This window comes from Periplaneta americana, chromosome 13 (genome assembly GCF_040183065.1).
Source record: "Periplaneta americana isolate PAMFEO1 chromosome 13, P.americana_PAMFEO1_priV1, whole genome shotgun sequence".
In the NCBI taxonomy this organism is placed as follows: domain Eukaryota; kingdom Metazoa; phylum Arthropoda; class Insecta; order Blattodea; family Blattidae; genus Periplaneta; species Periplaneta americana.
This window is the reverse complement of record NC_091129.1, coordinates 108913771-108934121: the sequence shown is the minus strand read 5'-3', so window position 1 is coordinate 108934121 and position 20351 is coordinate 108913771. Positions and strand designations below refer to the sequence as shown.

The 20351-nt window shown below is 35.2% G+C and overlaps 1 protein-coding gene across 3 annotated transcripts in view; it reads right to left on the bottom strand.

Moving 5' to 3' along the window:
* The window catches only part of LOC138712217 (sialin-like), a 59655-nt gene extending 39529 nt beyond the window's left edge, over positions 1-20126 (bottom strand). Inside the window, exon 1 of one of the 3 annotated variants that reach the window (XM_069843763.1) lies at positions 20006-20126. The gene's annotated coding sequence lies outside the window, so the exon portion shown is untranslated. Of the gene's footprint in view, positions 1-3052; positions 3073-11423; positions 11557-20005 lie in introns of those variants that run through there. The other 2 variants (XM_069843765.1, XM_069843766.1) reach the window with 2 other exon arrangements.
* Between the last annotated feature and the right edge of the window lie 225 nt (positions 20127-20351).

The following is a 20351-nucleotide window of genomic DNA, read 5'->3' as shown; positions in this document are numbered from 1 at the left end:
ACAAATAAATGAGAGAATGTCAGAAGCTGAAATAGATATTGCTAGGAATGTGGTAAGCACCAAACTCAAAGAGGACAATAACGTTAGACATGCTTGTAACAGACATGTTAAAACCTAGTCTTGATTTGACAGTGTTTTCATTCAATTGATTAAAACATAAAAACAATATAATTATTACAGTATTAAAACACATATTAAAAATCATGTTTAGACCATACATGTTTCAGGACGTGCGGTCCTATCTTCAGTGATCATCTGTAAGGAAATAATCTAATAATAATAATAATAATAATAATAATAATAATAATAATAATAATAATAATAATTTAAATGATAAAGCTCCAATTGATAGTAACATTTTCATTGATCTGAATATTAAGTTTCGATTTGACCACGTAGTCATAATACACGCCACTTTGTTTTAATACGTCGCATTCAGTCACCAACCCACACCGGGGTCATACATCACCGATCATCAACTGATTAGTCGTAAGTATTCATTCTGTACTGTGGCCGTTTTAAATTTCATACACATTATTATACTTCAATTTCAACATTGTGAATTTTGAATAACATTATATCAAGAGATTATTTCATCACATATGACCACAGAAGATAGGACCGCACGTCCTGAAACATGTATGGTCTAAACATTATTTTTAATAAGTGTTTTAATACTGTATAATTATATTGTTTTTATATTTTAATCAAAGAGGACACTTTGCAAGTAATAAGTGAACTTCTGGATAAAATAACAGCTGATGTTAATCTCCTGATTAAAATATCATTAACCTACGAATAATGAGTAACACAAAGAAAAACACTATGTCACTACTCATCAGAAACTGTTATTGTGTTGCTGCACTGTCTGCCCTTTCTTATTCGTCCCTGTATCTTTTCCCCACAGATTCACTAACAACATAGTCATTCACTTTGGAAAACGTATTCTATGTCTTTCACGTGTTAAATTTTATGTTACCTTGTTAACATGTTTTAGCCTGCTATTGGCCATCATCAGAACTGGTTGTTGCTGGTCTTGGCGCCTTTTGTTTTGTTTCCTGTGGGGATGCGTTTGTGTAGTATAATGTGGAGTCAAAGAGTGTGTGTGTTCTGAAATTGAGTTGTGTGTTGAGAATTTCATTTGGATGTGTTTTTGTGTGTTTGTATATTTCATATTGTTCTAGTGTGTTTAGTTAGCAGGCGAAACCTGTTAACAAGGTAACATAAAATTTAACACGCGAAAAACATATAAATACGTTTTCCAAAGTGATATAGGCCTAGTGCTAAAAGTTGTGTAATCAATATGTATAGTAATTCAATTTTTTTGAAACTGTACAAGGTCGTTTTAGTCTGTATTTACATCTCTCTTGCTCTGAAAATGTGTCATTTTCTCCGAATCATCTTCAGGAAAATATTGTAAATTATTCTTACAAAATTCTAGTACTTTTTCTCACATCTCCAACCACATCTTTTCATTCTTACTTGAATCCAAATTTCTAATAGCCCCTTGAATTGCTAGAATGCACGAAGCAATACATGAATCGGGATGCTGCAACATTTATATTTGAAAAACGATGTTCTAATATTATCAGAAATACAAGGAAATCTAAGGACTGAATATTTTGTAGCAGTCCTTTAGCAACTAAACATCTTGGGTGTCTTAAGTTACTAGATATATTCTTCAGCACCCTTACTATTGCAGGGAATGTTGCTTTAACGGAAATCAAAGCTGTAGCTCTGCAAATCCAGCGAGTATCGCTGAGTTTGTTGATTTCATGCTTATTTATTTGCATATTTTTCTGAATATTCATAAATTGCGCATGCGTATCTGGATGAGAGAAAAACTCATATAATTACTGTATTATATTAAATCTATAACAAGCAATATCTATTTTCATTGCAAGTAGAAATTATAACAAGATTTAATTTGTGCGCAATGCAATGTATGTAAGTTGCCATACTTGTGGTTTTCACGAACTAAAGCCTGCAATCCATTATTAATACCCGTCATAACAGCTGCACTGTCATAAGATTGTCCAGTCATTAATGCTGTGATCCTCAAATTCTTCAAATAAGACTAAATTATGGCGCTTAGGGAACGTGCACTACCGGTACGTGAAGTTGAAACGTCTGCCATTCCTAATAACGTAACAACCTTTTCTTCACAGCTGATCCCTTAAGATAAAAAACGCGTGCGCGCACGCACACACACACTAGTATTGTACGATTTGATTATGGGTCTTTATGGAATTCCTCTTGATAAAGTTCGCATACTGCTTTCATACTAGTTCTGCCACCTTGACCAACTGCGTATGAAAGAAAATAATACTCTCTACGAGAAATTCTTTTTCTGGAATATTGAGCAATGTTTTGATTATGTGCCTTCCACAGCCTTCTTCAGTCTAAAGTAACAGTTAACAATGCCGTCAGTAATTTTTCTCATTTATCTGCAAACGCAAAGTAGTCAAACTTCGGTATATACTTTTTTTGGAGTCATATTGTATTATTTCGTCAGTAAAATTTTTGAAATACAGAATTCGAGGCTCGTCCAGAAAGCAAGTTTCCCTGGGAAAAGATAGTTATCGCTGGGAGTGAGATCCGGGCTGTAGGATGGATGTTGAAGTACCTCCCAGTGGAACTCCTAAAGATCTGTTGTGTGCCGAGCAGTATGTGGCCGGGCGATGACCATCGTTTCTTACACTTCAAGAAATGCCTGTTCGGTCAGCATTTTCAGGGTGGCAGAGAGGTGCAGACGACTGTCACACACTGGTTCCGGCAGGGGTACAAAAGTTGATCCCACGGTATGACAAATGTCTCAATTCCGGTGGGGAATATGTTTAAAAATAACTAAACAATTGCTGTATCTATTCCAATAAATCTTTCCATGAAATTGTGTTTTGTTTCTCAAAACGGCCCCAAGGAAACTTACCTTCTGGACACCCCTCTTGTATTTATGTACACAAAAGAAGAACGGTGCACGTCAAAATAAGTAGTAGGAGCAGACTGATAACGAAGACTACTGACCGATAATGTAAGACTTATCAAAGGTTACCTCTTTTACACAATCCTCAGCTAAAACTTGCTACCTCTTTAGTCCTCAGCAGAAGGTGTTTTGTGACTGAAATGATCTCGGCGCACACGCATTCCTGCAGCCAAGATACTGTATTCTGTTTGCAGTTAATGATACGAATCTTTGTAAACCCATATATAGAACAGTGCTCTGCTATGTATATTGCCTGCACTGTTATCAGGCGTTGACGCGTAATTGAAGCCATCAGCTGTCCTACTTGTCGCGCCCTTGATCCCCATCATATCTGAGCAACATGTTCTCTGAGGTAGGCTCGGATATATAAATCTGTGGTTTTTCTTGGTTATTTAACAACACTCTATCAACTACTAGGTTATTTTGCACCGAAGAAATTGGTGTAATTTTATTGTACAGTATGCAGGTTTTTCACAATTATAGGCACAAACTGCAGGGATAAGTAGAGGACAATAAAACAAGGCGAAAAGTCTTAATAAATATAAAGTCGGAAAACCAGCCGTTTCTGAAATCTACGGGGTTTTATTATGCGTACAAGTGCTCAGAGGTAACATAACATCCGTTGCACTGAAGGAAGAGAGCGTTTTACTATGTGCTCAAAATGACCACTATTCATGATAAGGTAGCATCAACATGTTTCTCCATTGACCATACACTTTCGAATATCCGTGACGTGTTTCTAATGGGTTGACAATAATTGAAAAGTAAATGTGTTCCCAGAGTTCGTTAAAATTATCAACAGGGCTGAAATACACACAACATTTCAAATAGCAAAAAAAAAAAGAGAGTACTCAAGTCGGGGGACCTGGGAGGACATGGTGTTGATAAACCATGGCCGATACACTGTTGTGAAAGTTTGTGCGTAAGAACTCTCCAACGTTCAAATGAAAGTGAGTTGGTTCTCCGTCATGCATGTACCACAGTATCCATTTAAACGATGGAAGTACGTATGACCATCCAGTCTGCGAGGTAAGAAATGAGGTTGCAAAAGTACAAGGTGTATTCAGTTGGTGAACTCAGTGATGACAGCATATCTCAGAAAGTGTTGGTTTCCAGGTCTGTTTTTATTAGGACTTTTTGCTTTGTTTCATTGTCCTCTAGTCACTCCTGCAAGTCGGAAAACCAGCCGTTTCTGAAATCTACGGGGTTTTATTATGCGTACAAGTGCTCAGAGGTAACATAACATCCGTTGCACTGAAGGAAGAGAGCGTTTTACTATGTGCTCAAAATGACCACTATTCATGATAAGGTAGCATCAACATGTTTCTCCATCGACCATACACTTTCGAATATCCGTGACGTGTTTCTAATGGGTTGACAATAATTGAAAAGTAAATATGTTCCCAGAGTTCGTTAAAATTATCAACAGGGCTGAAATACACACAACATTTCAAATAGCAAAAAAAAAAAAAAAAAAAGAGAGTACTCAAGTCGGGGGACCTGGGAGGACATGGTGTTGATAAACCATGGCCGATACACTGTTGTGAAAGTTTGTGCGTAAGAACTCTCCAACGTTCAAATGAAAGTGAGTTGGTTCTCCGTCATGCATGTACCACAGTATCCATTTAAACGATGGAGGTACGTATGACCATCCAGTCTGCGAGGTAAGAAATGAGGTTGCAAAAGTACAAGGTGTATTCAGTTGGTGAACTCAGTGATGACAGCATATCTCAGAAAGTGTTGGTTTCCAGGTCTGTTTTTATTAGGACTTTTTGCTTTGTTTCATTGTCCTCTAGTCACTCCTGCAAATTGTACCTATAATTACGAAACACTCTGTATAAATTAATAATTCCGTTATCTTGGGAGAAATTAAAATAGCATCCGAAAAACATTACCTCCTAAGCGAAACGGCAGTGAGAGGTGCGTCATTTCTTAAAAAGGCAAAAAGAATTTTTGAAACAACAACATAGTCAAATTTAGAGTCTCGTTTTTAATTTGGGCAAGTTAATGACGTTTCCCTACTTATCTTTAACTTTATTATACAGTATAGAATTCAAGGTGCAGTAAAGACAAACTGGTGTAACTTGATGACAATTCAACTACCAGGTGAACAGTTTATCTCCCAGTCGCAAATCGGTAATTTTGGCTTTTGGCGGGAACACTCCCACACGCTGGTTCTGAAGACAGCGCATTATCGTTGATTCAACAAACTACAAACTTTTAATTTTAAATATATTCAGCTTGCAGTCTGATAAGTAGAGTCCTGCGTTTGGTTACCTAGGGCCATATTCATAGACATTCTTAGCGCAGGCTTCCGGTGGATGATCAGCGAACTAAAGATTTTCGTTTTCATAAACCAGTGTTAGCGATATGATATGAATCCTGTACAAGTAATCAGTCGATAGCCGGGACTAGTTTAGCACGCTCGTAGCGCGGACTAGCGAAATGTCTATGCATAGCACCCCTAGTGTCTCCAAGCAATCCGCAACAGTGTAGGTATGTATGGAAAATAGAGAGCTCGGCGGCATCTACACAGTTCAGGTTTGCTGTTCAGTGAAAACATGAAATCAAAACAAAGATAGGAGTTTGGAGATTACTGCTCTAATAGAAGAATTTGGTAGCGAGCACTTCATTAGTAAAGAAGAAAATGTATTTTATCAGAAATGAGGGCAAAATTTTCAATTGAAACACTTAAAATGTTTACAGTCATTGATCGTAATGTGTAGACCAGGCATGTCAAAACCCTGCACATTGTGCAGTCGCGCACATTGTGCACTGGTCTCTGTGCAACGTGCAATTCCTATTCCCCTACCTGGAGGGAGCGAATCGGCTTGGAGGGGAGCGCGACAGGGCTGTACAGTACCTACAGTAGCAGATCAGCTTTTGTGTTCAGTAACGCAGATCAGTACGGGTGCTCTTTGAGCTGTGATTGTGAATGCGTTATGGAAAATAAAGTGAGGAGTCCACAGATATAACGAAGAAGAGAAATCACGAATCATATAACATAACTGTTATGATGTTTTCCTCAGCCAATAGTAATTATTTTAAAATGAAAGGCTTTCCTCATATCATGTGGACCTAATAGTGATGTGAGAATTTAAATCAGATTAGTAAAGTTCTCAAAATATGATATTCGCCAGCTCTTATTTCTTAATTAGTACTATCACGGCAAGACAAACATGACAATGATGTTGTTTTGGAGTCTGTACTAACACATCCATCAATGGTTAGACGACTTACAACTTTTATTTGATAAGCTGATAAGTGATGAGAATATTGAGTGAAGAATATATGGTAGGGTCTTGAGGTTGTAAGGGAAGAACGCAACTATTTGTCAAGCGGAAACATTTTCTGGAAAAATAATACATAGGCCTAATGACGAATTTTCCATCTTACGTTACTATATTATCTTAATATACTTACGTTAATAAATCTTTAAACCTGACATAAAGAAAATGTCCTCGCTTCACAGCTTGTGAAGTACTCTTTTAACTCAATTCAGTAACGCTCCCAACTTGCTGATATTTGCTCTCAACGTTTTCCAAATAAACTATATATAAATTTAAATTCAAGCTTAATTTATCCAATTTATTAATAATATTGTGAATTTATATTAATATAGAGCAAGGAAATGATTCCAGTGTAAAAGCCTCACAATGTCCTATTGCATGTAATTGGGAGTAAAATATTTTCTTTCTTAGCATTTGTGCACCAAGGACCCAATAATGCTTGAGGAACAATGAAAGAGTATTACTTTGAAATAATCAGTACCTACTACGTAAAATGAAATATTGTGTTCGTTTTTTTTTGTTGTTTCGAAATTACTGCAATATTTATATTTTCTTCAAATACTGTATACAAATCACGTGAATAAATGATTATTTACAAAACGACTGCATTGTGAATTGTAACTGAGTAAGTCTATTGTTTCTTGTGTTACAATTATTGTAAAATGTAGACACTGACAATAATTGTGTTTTTTTCCTTCTGCTAAGTATGTTTATAATGCCCAAATGTCAATTTAATTGAACACTAGAAGCGCAGAATAGATTCTTGTACATCCCTCCCGCTAAGAACTGGTAAGAGCAACACGTGAATGACGCAATCTGCACAGACCGGCGTTACGCGCACATACACTGCACTTTCAGTGTCTGATTTCTGACATGCCTGGTGTAGACACACGTAAAGCACGCACTCATAATTTGTTTTATATTAAGTTTGTGCTGACATTTTATGTTCTTTCATTTGTTTATTACAACCTTTAATTATATCTAAACATAGGCGGAGAGAGAATCGTTTCCTTTGTGGGGCAAAGCAAAGCCATAGAATCCCCAAATAACGGGGTTATGAAGGACATCATTTACCTCCTTCCCCCGGTATAGTTTCACTGTGGTACAGTAATCGGAATATGATCATTTAATAAATATATTTTCGGGGGCATGTTTCTTACAGTGTTACAACCATATCCGCGATGTTTCGGACCGAATTGTATAGGGATTGAAGTGTAGGTCTACTACAAATTATAATAGGGCATAACTTAAAACAATCTCCCTTACTTTCTCGTACAGAAACACATGCATGCATCAATAAAACTACGTAACAGTGCTAACAGAAACTTTTTTATATGAAGTTAACCTTCCTAAAGATATCATATGAAATGTAAACTCTAATTATTTTATTTAATCTCGTCTTTAAGTTTACACATTATACCGGAATCACTTTTCTTCTTCCTGCATTGTTGTGCAGTGTTATTCATATTTCTCCAAAAGGCGGCTTGAACATCTGAAGATTTCTAACACATGAGTTCAGGCTGTTACAAAGAAACTTTACTGTGTTTCCATTCCTCAAATGAGGAATAGCTATTCTTATACATTCAGACATTTAAAATAAATGTTGTAGTCCAGACACATGATCTGAAGACATTATTAATTCATCAATTTAAGCACAGAAACTTAATCATAAACATAAGCAAAAAAATATCTTTTGAATTCAATATTTTCTAATGTTAATAGAAAAAAAAAAAAGAATTGAGATAAGTTTGGGGGGGGGCAGTGACCCCATCCCCACTCATAACTCCACCTATGCATCTAAAGGACCTAGATACATTTTGCTTATTGTAAAAATTAGAGGTAGATAAATTGCTGATGCCAGGTAGGCATAGCGACTAAAAGTTTTATGTGGCGTCTGAGTTCTTTTCTTTTATTGAGTTCACAATTTTTAAAGACTTCGATGTCACTACGACTAACACATAATGTTAACAAAAGCGTTTGCAGGAAGAAATCCGAATGTGCTTTTAGGTTAATATTGTTACATATCTTGCGCATTTCAAGATATTGTCACTACATAGCTTCAGTGAAAAGGACAGAACGTCTCTGACAGCGTGTGTTTGCACTGCCTAGATATTTAATATTGTTTAATATATTTCAGTGAATGCATCTTTATCTTAGCTCTAATGGTTTTCTCACTGCATGTGTGGACAAAATGTGCTGGCTCCTGAAAACAAAGGGGCTGGCTGCGCAAATATCCTTAGTTTTGTCTATCTCTAGTAAAAATTATCTTTCATTGCATATACGCCGTTTTTAAATAAATACTTCGTTATTATTGTTATTCAATTCAAGTGGTGTTTTGTGCACGAGTATTATTCCTGTTTTTCACTGACTTATACACACAGGTACACGAATAAATAAATGTAAACACACAGTACCGGAGCGTGCAGGGTGAACAGCTGACTCTCAACTTGCTCTCCGTACCAAGCTAGTATGATCGACGTACACCTAACTTGTATTCAAAGTAACGAAACGCAGGACTGATAAGTTGATAACTCTCTTTTCAAGTGCAAGTGTATCAATTAAATTTCACTGATATGCCACCCTACAGTCAACTTCAATTAGAAAAGGAACAGAAAGTGCTTGGGTAATGTGACATCCCTGGTCACATTTAACAGATTGATCAGCCTATTGGACTTTAAAGAAAACAACGTTTATCAATTTCACTATACTGTCATCTAACGATTGCAAAAGAAGTCACGTTATAACCCTGATGGAATTGCATGGAGTAATAGCTTTCAGCAGTCCTTCCATCTAGTGGTTATTACCAAAAAATATATTTTCGACAGTGGTGATCCTGGTGGTTGTTCTCTTTTATATGTTGCCATTTCATAACATGGGAGTGGCCAGTCTGATATATATATATATATATATATATATATATATATATATATATATATATATATATATATATATATATATATATATATATATATACAGAGTGATTCACGAGGATTTATCGTCACTTACGGAGCTTATTTCTGAAGACATTGTGAGCAAAAAGGTCACATAAACGTGTGTCCTAATCTTAATATTTTCAGAGTTACACTAATTTGAAGTTGTTTGTAAAATACCATTATTGTTTAGTTTTAAGGGTAAAAGAATATCCCAGATAAAGAATGAACTATTCAGGAGTATCATTTATTTAATTGGCTAGTATTCTGAAGCTAAAAATGTGTTGTGAATTCCATAGTTGCTTCGTACAGATTTATTTATTTATTTATTTATTTATTTATTCGTTTATTTATTCGTTTATTTATTCGTTTATTCATTCGTTTATTTATTCTTTTATTCATTCGTTTATTCATTCATTTATTTATTCGTTTATTCATTCGTTTATTTATTCGTTTATTTATTCGTTTATTTCGTTTATTTATTCGTTTATTCATTCATTTATTTATTTATTCGTTTATTCATTCGTTTATTTATTCGTTTATTCATTCGTTTATTTATTCGTTTATTTATTCGTTTATTCATTCATTTATTTATTCGTTTATTCATTCGTTTATTCATTCATTTATTCATTCGTTTATTTATTCGTTTATTCATTCGTTTATTCATTCGTTTATTTATTCGTTTATTCATTCGTTTATTTATTCGTTTATTTATTCGTTTATTTATTCGTTTATTCATTTATTCATTTATTTATTCGTTTATTTATTCGTTTATTCATTCATTTATTTATTCGTTTATTCATTCATTTATTTATTCGTTTATTTATTCGTTTATTCATTCGTTTATTTATTCGTTTATTCATTCGTTTATTCATTCGTTCATTCATTCGTTTGTTCATTCATTCGTTCATTCGTTCATTCATTCGTTCATTTATTCATTCATTTATGTATTCATTTATTTATTTGATTTATTTATTTTGGTTTTCAACTACAAAATTAAATTTTCCTTACGCATTTGTCACAAAAGTTGTTACAAATCACGTCACTCTTGTAAATTCTTCAAGACTGAACATTAGGATGCATAATTAAACTGTAAAGAATCAAGTTCCTAATGTCGTATTTGTAACAATTTTTGTGATAAGTGCGTAAGAATAATGTAATTTTTAGTTAAAAATTGAAAAACAAAATCTGTACAAAGCTATTAAGAACACATTTTTAGCTTCAGAACACCAGTCAATTAAAGAAATGATACTTGTAAATAGTTCATTCTCTATTTGTAATATTCTTTTACCCTTAAAACTAAAGAAAAAAAGTACTTTACTAACAACTTCAAATTAGTGTAACTTTAAAAATATTGAGATTAGAACACATGTTTATGTGACTTTTTTGCTCAGAATGTCTTCGGAACTAAGCTCCGTAAGTGGCGGTAAATCTTCGTGAATCACCCTGTATATATATATATATATATATATATATATATATATGATCAGAGGTGACACACAAAGTAGAACACTCTTTCGAAGTTGCCAAAAATGAAACAGGAGACGTTATTTCGGAAATTGATGGGAGTACATCTTCAATCTTGTGTGATAACGACTTCTATTACAACTAATTACGATAGTGAAAGTGAAAATAATGGCAATATCGATCAGTACCCACGTAATGAAAGTAGTAACAGCGATGAGTTTGGAAATGAAATAAGTAAAATTAGAGATAATCCAACGTTCTAGACAGAGTCAAGGAGTGAAAACTTTGGAAAATTTCAGATCCAGCAAAAAGCAGGACTGTGATAACTGGAGGTACTATAGTACCACATCATTACTGACATTAAAATAGTATTTAGTTATATTTGTTGTGTATCATTTCCTCTTTCTTAAATACTTTCATTTGAATAGTGATTTAATCCTCTGTCTTCCTTTCGAATAGTAATTGTTCGTAGATCGTTATTTGTGTTGAGGGGGCTGCATTTTTTAATGGCCCGGGACGGCCAACATGTTAAATATAGCCCCGCCTTACACTGTCGGTTTCCATGCCCTGTAGTAAAGATAAATTCACTTTTTTCACATTATAATGTTTCTAATATCGTTATGTAATACCAGAATGTAAGAAAAGTGAAGACTTTCGATGGCGGAAAAATAGATTTTTCCTCTTTTTCATAGCCTTGTGCAAGAGTATGGGCAAAGTGGGATGAAATGGGAAACTGAATAGTTTGGTACTTACACACTGAAGAGATTCGGAGCTGAGAGAGGACGGACCAAGACGACACTGAGCGTCCTTGTCAATGTTGTGAATTGAGGGTTGTGTGCTTAACTAGATAAAAGTCAGCACGTCACTTTTATTGCTACGCAAGATCATGATATTGTATATGACGTTGCACATCATACACAATAGGATCATTTGCAAAAGCCGCAAGTTTGCCGTATTTTAGAGGTTTCTTTACTGAAGTCGGGTAAATCCTGACGTGAGAGACATGTGCTTGTGCAATAATAGCACAAAACTGTGATTTCTCCGACTTCTTTCGGAATAATATCCATGTTCCTTTTCTTGATTGTATTATATTGTTATACAGTGCACTCTCGATTATCCGCGGTAATTCGAATAGAAAAACCGCGGATAATCCGAAAATTAGGTGATATGGATGTTTAAAAAGAAATTTGAATTATTCAATAATTGAGCCGTTCAGAGCAGAAGTGGTGTAAGTCAAAAATAGGTAATGAAGGTTAAAGTAAACATTCTGTAAAATACAGCGCAAAGTAGCAATTAATATTCAATTTATTTAAACTATTAGTAGTCAGTGGATAGCAAGAAGGACCTATTCATTGCTATTTTGCACCGAATTTTACAGAATTTTTACTTTAAACCTCATTACCCAATTTTGACTTACACCACTTTTGCTCTGAACGGCTCAATTGAAATGCAAAAATGTACTATGGACTCAAATTATTTTAATTTATACAACGAATACTACACTACCATACTCATTAAGTGTCAAAATAAATATTGTACTCACAAGTTAGTCCCCATACAATCATTTATAATTTATTATACATATCGTACTAATTGACTCAGTAACAAAATAATTAATTAATATATTCCATCAGAGTATCAGGAATTTTATAACAACATTCTTTAATGGCCCACAAGAAATGCTGCCCAATCTGATGAAGATTAGTAGTTAAATTGTTAATTACAATAATTTTTAATACAATATCACAATTTATTAAATTCTTATGATGTTTGACTGAAATTAAGTAGGCCTATTTTTCATACTGTGTTAACAATAGAAATTTAATTAACAATACATAGCAAATTGTTTGAGTTTCTTTGCAAATTACCCATGGGAATTGATCATTTATTGGAAAAAGAAAGAATGTCAATCAACTTCAAGAGAGGATGGATTCAAAAATATTTATGCAATATCCTGAAACGACTCACCATACAGTATAGATAACTTAGTTCTACAAGTTTGTAATGCATCACAAAACTGTAGGAATAATATTGTAAGTGTAAATAAGTTTTTCTTACTTTTCTCAAAACACAAGTGAATGGATATACTTCCCTTTTCCAATCAGTGATTCAATTTTCCGCAGCACCAACTTAAAGGAAAAGTATTCTTATTCTTATTGTTCCAGATAGTCCATTATGCTTGTGATGTGCAATCGAGACAAATAATAAATTTGTAGTGCATAAAATGGCCGCGGTTAATCCGCAGAACGGATAATCGAGAGTTTACTGTACACACCCAGAAACAAAATTTGGGCCACCTGAAGTTTGTTTCTGGGTCTGTACATTGAAACTTATAAATATGATGGTGCAAACACCGATTTCTATACACGTTTTAAAAACTAAAAAAACATTTAAGTTTAAACTACATAGAATAGACTGAAGTCTTATGATTGTATAGTTTCATGAACATGTATTTCATTTTCTTGTTGCTCAAGTTTCAAGCTTCTTGATTGAATCTTTTCAGAGACGTGTGTATCTGTTACAGAGTTTGCATATTCATATTTTGAATTTTACGAAATCTCTTTTTTCCATACTCTTAATATATACATATATATTTTCCTTTCTACGGATGATGGGACCGAAGTCTGAACTCCGCAGTCTCTAATGGGCTTATTGTGCTTTGTCACTCCTTGTATTTAGGAATGTTGAAGTCCAAAGTGTCGCTTTCTTTGCAGACATCATGACTAGAGACCGGAATCTTAGTCCCTAACCTACGAAGTTAAGTATCTACGGAGTTTATACAATGGGCCAATGACCTGAAGAAGAGTAGTGTTGAAGTCCAAAGTGTCGCTTTCTTTGCAGACATCATGACTAGAGACTGGAATCTTAGTCCCTAACCTATGAAGTTAAGTATCTACGGAGTTTATACAATGGGCCAATGACCTGAAGAAGAGTAGTGGCGCGTGGTGCTGTAAAATGAAAACAGACGATGTCCGCATCAAAGAAAGCACACACATACATAAAAGAATGATTTCAAGAGTAGGGCTGTTTTATGTATTACAAAAGAATAAACATAATCTTTGCTGTAAAATTTCAACTTAAAATGTTACTGTTTCATAGGCATTACTCTTAATCAAATGTTTAAACCTACATTACGATAATATTTGTTGTAAAATTTTAACTTAAAATATCGGTACACTGTAACACAGGTACTGCTCTCAATTAAATGTTTAAGTCAATATTATAATAATCTTTGCTGTAAAATTTTACTTAAATTACCGGTACTACTAAAACACAGGTATTCTTGTGTACAAGAGTACTTTTCAGCAACCTTTTAAAGTACTTGTCCTCAACTTTGTTGAAAGGAATGTTGCCATGCACCATTATTTCATATAGATCTCTGCAAAATTCATCCGCTGGCACTGAATTAGGCCTATTAGTTGATGGTAAGTCATCTGACTCACTCATTTCTACCAATTTCAAATGGTTTATATGTTTTTTTAACTACAATACTGCTGTAAGTATAATATTTTAGAACAGATTATATCAGTCTTACATAAATTACACACAATTATGTCGCCACTTAGACATACTGTCTTCCGAAATTCTCTCTCCACTTTTGTACTTCCGTACTTTTTTTAGGCACCTTTATTTCAACTAGTACCTAATGCATAATATCATAAATATTGCTAAATTGAAGTATACTGTACTTGTTTAGGAGTAAGGATCCTGTTGTAGAGTGATCCTGTAGTGCGCGTTATTTGTTATTATTATGAGCAGAGTCTGTAGTGAAGGGCACGTGCCGTATTATATACCCCGTGCACACTTATATACTCGTTTCAATGTTGTGGGGCTAGTGAAACAGTCTTCAATCATGACCTAGCTGTATGGCGTTATCTGTCGATTCAATCTCACTAGAATGCCTTTTCACTACCCCCCGAAAGCGTACTGCGCCTCCTCAGACCGATGCCATCTGTATGCTACTTACAATACTGCATCAGGTCGACACCGTTTTGGATTAATACTATTGTATCGATGATTACGAATATTCAAATGGAGAATTAAAGTGGAATAACTGTGGAAAAGGGTGTTTGAGAATAAGGTGATTAGGAAAATATCTGGGGCTAAAAGGGATGAAGTTACAGGGGAATGGAGGAAGTTACACAACGCAGAACTGCACGCATTGTATTCTTCACCTGACATAATGAGTTAATGACGAACATTGAAACCAAATGTTTGAGATGGACAGAACATGTAACATGTATGGACGGATCCAGAAATGTATATAGAATGTTAGTTGGAAGACCTGAAGGAAAAATATATTTGGGGAGGCCGAGACGTAGATGGGAGGATAATATAAAAATTGATTTGAGGGAGGTGGGATATGATGGTAGGGAGTAGGGACTGAATTAATCTTTCTCAGGATAGAGATCGATGGTGCGCTTATGTGAGAGCGGATTCTCTAAAAGCCATTTGTAACATCGTCTTTTTATATAGTAGCCGATTTAGAATTCTAGTTGGAGATAAAGTAGCCAATTACCCACTTTTGTTCAGCTGATCAGCGATTAAATATTTGCGATCCTTTATTTGAATATTAAAGACACAAGCCGTTGACAGACGGAACGCGTTGTCATTGATTTTCAATTTAATGTTCAACCATTAGGTATATTGACATGCATTATGTTAAACCAAAAACCATGAAACGTGGTGTTCATACTGTGGTTAAACATTTCATTTAAACTGATGACTCATTTCGTGCTCTACCTTTGGGTAGTAACATTATAAATAATAATAATAATAATAATAATAATAATAATAATAATAATAATAATAATAATGTTGTTAGTATAATGACTACCTGCAATACTGATCGGGCTGTGCAACGTGAGACATAATTCCGAATTTTGCCACTAGAGTACCCCAAGAAAAACACTCTGCAACGTCTACTTTGCCCAACACAAATTCCACTACGACATGACAGGCAATCGAACCTGGGCCGGATGAATGAAAGACCGACGCACTAGACACAGACAGGCCATCTGGGGCACCGACCGTTGAAAGCCGTGCTTTGCTAGCTTTTATGAATTGAACTGTATCAAAGTCAAATATTTATATAATACTACTAACCTTGAGAACTGTTTACATACATAGACTGTTTCGTAATCACATACAATAAGTAGGCCTACATGTAGGTATTACACGTTTAGAAACAAAAGATATTGCGTAAGCATTTGAAATTAATTGATTTTACAGAGACATGACAAAAAATAAATTAGTAGGAGACGAGACGTAATAGTTTTTTAAAAATAGATTTTGTTGAACGTTCTGCGTTGTAGCGCTATAGGCCTACAGATCTATGATAAAAGATATAACGTAACAATAAGTAAATAACAAGAAGGTCAGCCAATTTACAGATTCCTCTGTGACAGAAAAGAAATGTCTGAAAACAATTATTATTTGATAAATTTATAAAATTATGTGTTCTTCATCAGATGAAGTGGATGAATCTATGGTCCGTCTCAGGAATCTGTAGAGTAGAAAGACGAAATAAGATCTCTGCGCGAGTAGCATGTGGGAGGGCTAGGACCAATGACCGCTCTGGGGGAGGCATTGGTTGAACGAAACTACCAATCTCTTGCAGGGAGGGGACCATTTCTATCTGAACTCTCTATCACGAGCATCTTACTCCTTAGCGGTCTCGAACTGATGCTGCCCGCAATACACTCCGGCACATATAGACACCGCCCCCATATGCGCCAAGTGACTGTACAGTTTCCTGGGACGGACCATAGTCCATAGTACTCTAGTAGAATGTCCTGTGTAGTGGGTGCAAGTTACAATTAGGGCACAAATGCTAGTATATTATACTATACTTCAGGTCTCTGCATACATCTTATATCATAATCATGTATGAAGTATGGTATAATAGGCTATACTATACTCCCAGGTCTCAGGAAGCTGCAGATGAATTCTTGTGTCGTGTATAATCCCAGTTCTCTATGTAGTTGTGAATTTCAGACAAACCATGGTGCATTAACAGCAGGTCGTAGTACTTTGTTTCAAAAAGACTGCATTCTTGGGATTTTTGTTTGGCGCTGCATACCCCAAATTGGTCATGCATAAGTGATCAGAGAGCGGAGTAAAGAAGTGTATAATATAACTCTAATATTACTTTGCTTTACTTGATTTGAAGGGTTCAGAGCCATAGTGGGCCAAGAGCCATTTATTAAAAACGGAGAAAACAAGAGTTAAAATTAAGTGGTTATCATAATTTAACGAAACATATAGCAAGTAAGATAAAGTATGCACATTAAAATTAAATGATATGTCAATCTTCATTAAATTATATTTACTTAACTTTAACCCTTGCTTTCTCCGTTTTTAAAAAATTGCACTTGGCCCGCTATGGCTCTGAACCCTTCATTTTTACTTTATGACGTCCTATATCAGTACCCAAATAATACTAGGCAATATTATCATCGCATGGAAGCCTGCAGATCAGACAGTGAAATAATTGGGAGTTCATTTAGACCGCCTTCATTCGAGAAATTCGCACCCTAAGTCCTTCATTATCTCTTCACCACATATTAGAAGACTTTCACCTCAATGTGTAAGATTGAGAGACTATTGAAATTATAAGTGAATGTCATTGAAATGGCATTTTGTCATATGAATATGGGTCGAATTGTCATTACGTCGTACTATGAATCAGGTTTGTGACATGTTTGCGTCTTAACCAGTGTTGCCAATCGGGTAAAATTCAGGTCGGAAGGTATTTTGGCGAATATTAAGAAATTTGGAGTATTTTCGGGTAATTTAATATTAGAATTTTAAAATTTAAATTAGTGATTTAATTTATCCTTCATTATATAAGTATGTATATATTTCTATCTCTACGTACAGTTTATACGAGAATGTAGGCGTGTGTTAGGGGTTCCTCGCTGGGGAATCCACAGCGTCTTTGCTCACAACTTTACCTTATGTTACTCTAGAAATCTAGATCTATCTAAATCTGCCGAAGAGTACGGGAGGAAATTTTTTCATATGGAATTTCTAACAAATATTTTGAATTGAAATGATAAGCCTAAAAATGTCCCGTTGAGGGCAAAGGCCTCCTCCTCCTCCTCCTGATATATATATTTTGTATTTGGTGTTACGAGTATTGAAACAACACAAAACAACTGTATTAACACACCGTTGATCAACATTGACTGACTGCATTTGTTATGTGAACTGTAGTTACTAACGTCACTGCACTTTGTGACGTCCTATATGTCTGTCTTGTAGCCCAGCGGTCTATAGCAAAGACGCGCAGAACTTGTAACTAAGTAGAGCGACTATTTTGGTACTATTTTCTCGTTCTCTAAACATGGCAGTATACAACTTTATTTACAATCATATTATTTATTTAATTCTGAAAATATGTCCTGAAACAGAAGGATTAAGGGGCACAGTAGAAAAGGGGCCCATGCCACAAAAACTAAATGTTGTAAAATAAGCATTTACTTCACTGAGATTCTCTCTCTTCAAGTGAAGAAAAGAAATTTATAAATGTTTGCCATGTCCGGTAAACACATGCCACAAGACTGGAAGTTCATAAAAGAGGTCCCAGATGGCAAGATCTGTCGGATTAATATCGAAGAAACTAAAAATCAACAGGCATGGGCCTCTTTCCCATTGGGCCCTTCAATTACAAACATGGCGACAGATGTTTAAGACTGTCCACCACGTGGTCCGCAACAGGGTGACATTTCACTTCATTTCATTTATTGTATTCCATAGATCTTACATTAGCAATGAAGCTTTAAGATTTGGAACAAGTCAAAATTTTACAAGATTACAATTATAATTTTTACAATTTTTTACAATATTTTGGCGAGATGTAGTGAGTCCGAGGATTCGCCAACAGATTACAGATTACCTGGCATTTGCCTGATGGTTGGGGAAAACCTCGGAAAGAACCCAACCAGGTAATCAGACCAAACTGGGGTGAAGTGAAGTGAGGCCGAGGACTCACCATAGAACACCCGGCATCAGTCCCACGGCTGGGAAAAACCTCGGAAGAAACCAATCAATCTCACCAAAAGGGGGATCCAACCTATTATTAGCGTTACTCGATTAGAAGGGCGTCACTGTTGCCCCGATGGGTGTACGTCATAAAGCCAACGTCGTGCGGCACGTTGACATTCCATGCTAGTCTGTTTAGGACGCTTATTGGTCTTTTGTGTTATACATGCGGGCTTCGTCAGAATTGGATGTCATAGCCGAATCGATAAAATAGCACTAAGCAGTGAATCATGTGCTTGAAGAGCGGGCCTAAGGACTTCAAAATAATCTCAATATAAGTAGATTGCACAATAAGCCCAAGGCTGCGGTGCTTGCCTACGGGTTCTCTTCCGAAGAAAATAAAAGTCTGCAGATAGGACATTCCAGTCTCTGATAGATTGAGAAAATAAAATTTTCTGTTCTCTGTTTTCTTTGTCTCAATTTATGTGAGTAATCGTTCTTTGAAGATAATTTGGCTGCTGAAAACTATTTTTTATTTCTCTACAGACAACCTCATCTCTGTACGTTTTTTTTTTTTGCGCGTAATCGAATTCGTGTTTTTCTCTTTATGAGTGTACCCCATTTTAATGTTTAATTATTGCATCAAAGCTTAAATAAAAGCCCGTTTTTTAATCTTATCTAATGTCTTAATATGCTCTAATCTGTAAGAATCTCAACATGCGGCATCAATTCCATTATTGGAAGAACTAGTGACTTATATGCAATCTCTTTAGATTTATCAGAGCTTTTCCTCAATACCCTCATCACAAAGTGTAGGGTAAAGGTTGGTAATATTCTGACACTAATAATATTATGATAGTTCTATGTGACAGTTTTTTTTTACAATTTTACTGAGCGAGAGAAGGACCGGGTTTGTGCAGAAACTTATCCACGAACATTCCCTTAATACGTTGACGTAAAAAACCGATCTTCCTCTCGCTCAGTAAAATTGTAAAAGATTCTCAAAAAGAACTATCATAATATTATTAGTACCGCAATATTACCAACCTTTACTCTATATTAGAGATATTTTGTTACCTCACGTTAGTAGTTGTAAAAGTTGACAGACGCCACAGAAGTTAAAAAAGTTTCGTTGTTGAAAGTTAAAGAACTTTTGTTCTTGAATAATTAATAAAAGTTAATAAACACTCGTTTTTTTATAATAAACATAAAACCGTTCACTAAAATTATTTGTTAACAATGTTAATAAAGACAGTAGATGAAGTTTTAATTGCATAATTTGAATCCTAATAATAGCGTGAAGTGAACGTGAAAGAAAGAACCACAACAAACAATATGACATCAAATACCTTGCAATGTTCTTCTTCCGGCTGTGTGTATTATGACGTGCTATGCAGTCTGCATGCAAAGCTGCCGCCGTCACAACTGGAGGACCGGGCGATAATCGGCGCTACAAGTGTCTGAGTGCCACTGAAACATCTGTGGGTTAGATGACACTTTATCGCATTCACACACTGCAGAAAAGAAACAAGCAGGACTCGGATCGGGTCCTACCGGGTGAACGAATGTCAGTGCTGCCAAGAAAACAAACTATTCCAAATTTACTTCTGTACACTTAAAGATGCGTCCACACCAGAGGTAAAAAGATATTGTTAATGAACAATTGTTAGCGTTAAAATTCGTGATTTTTTTAAC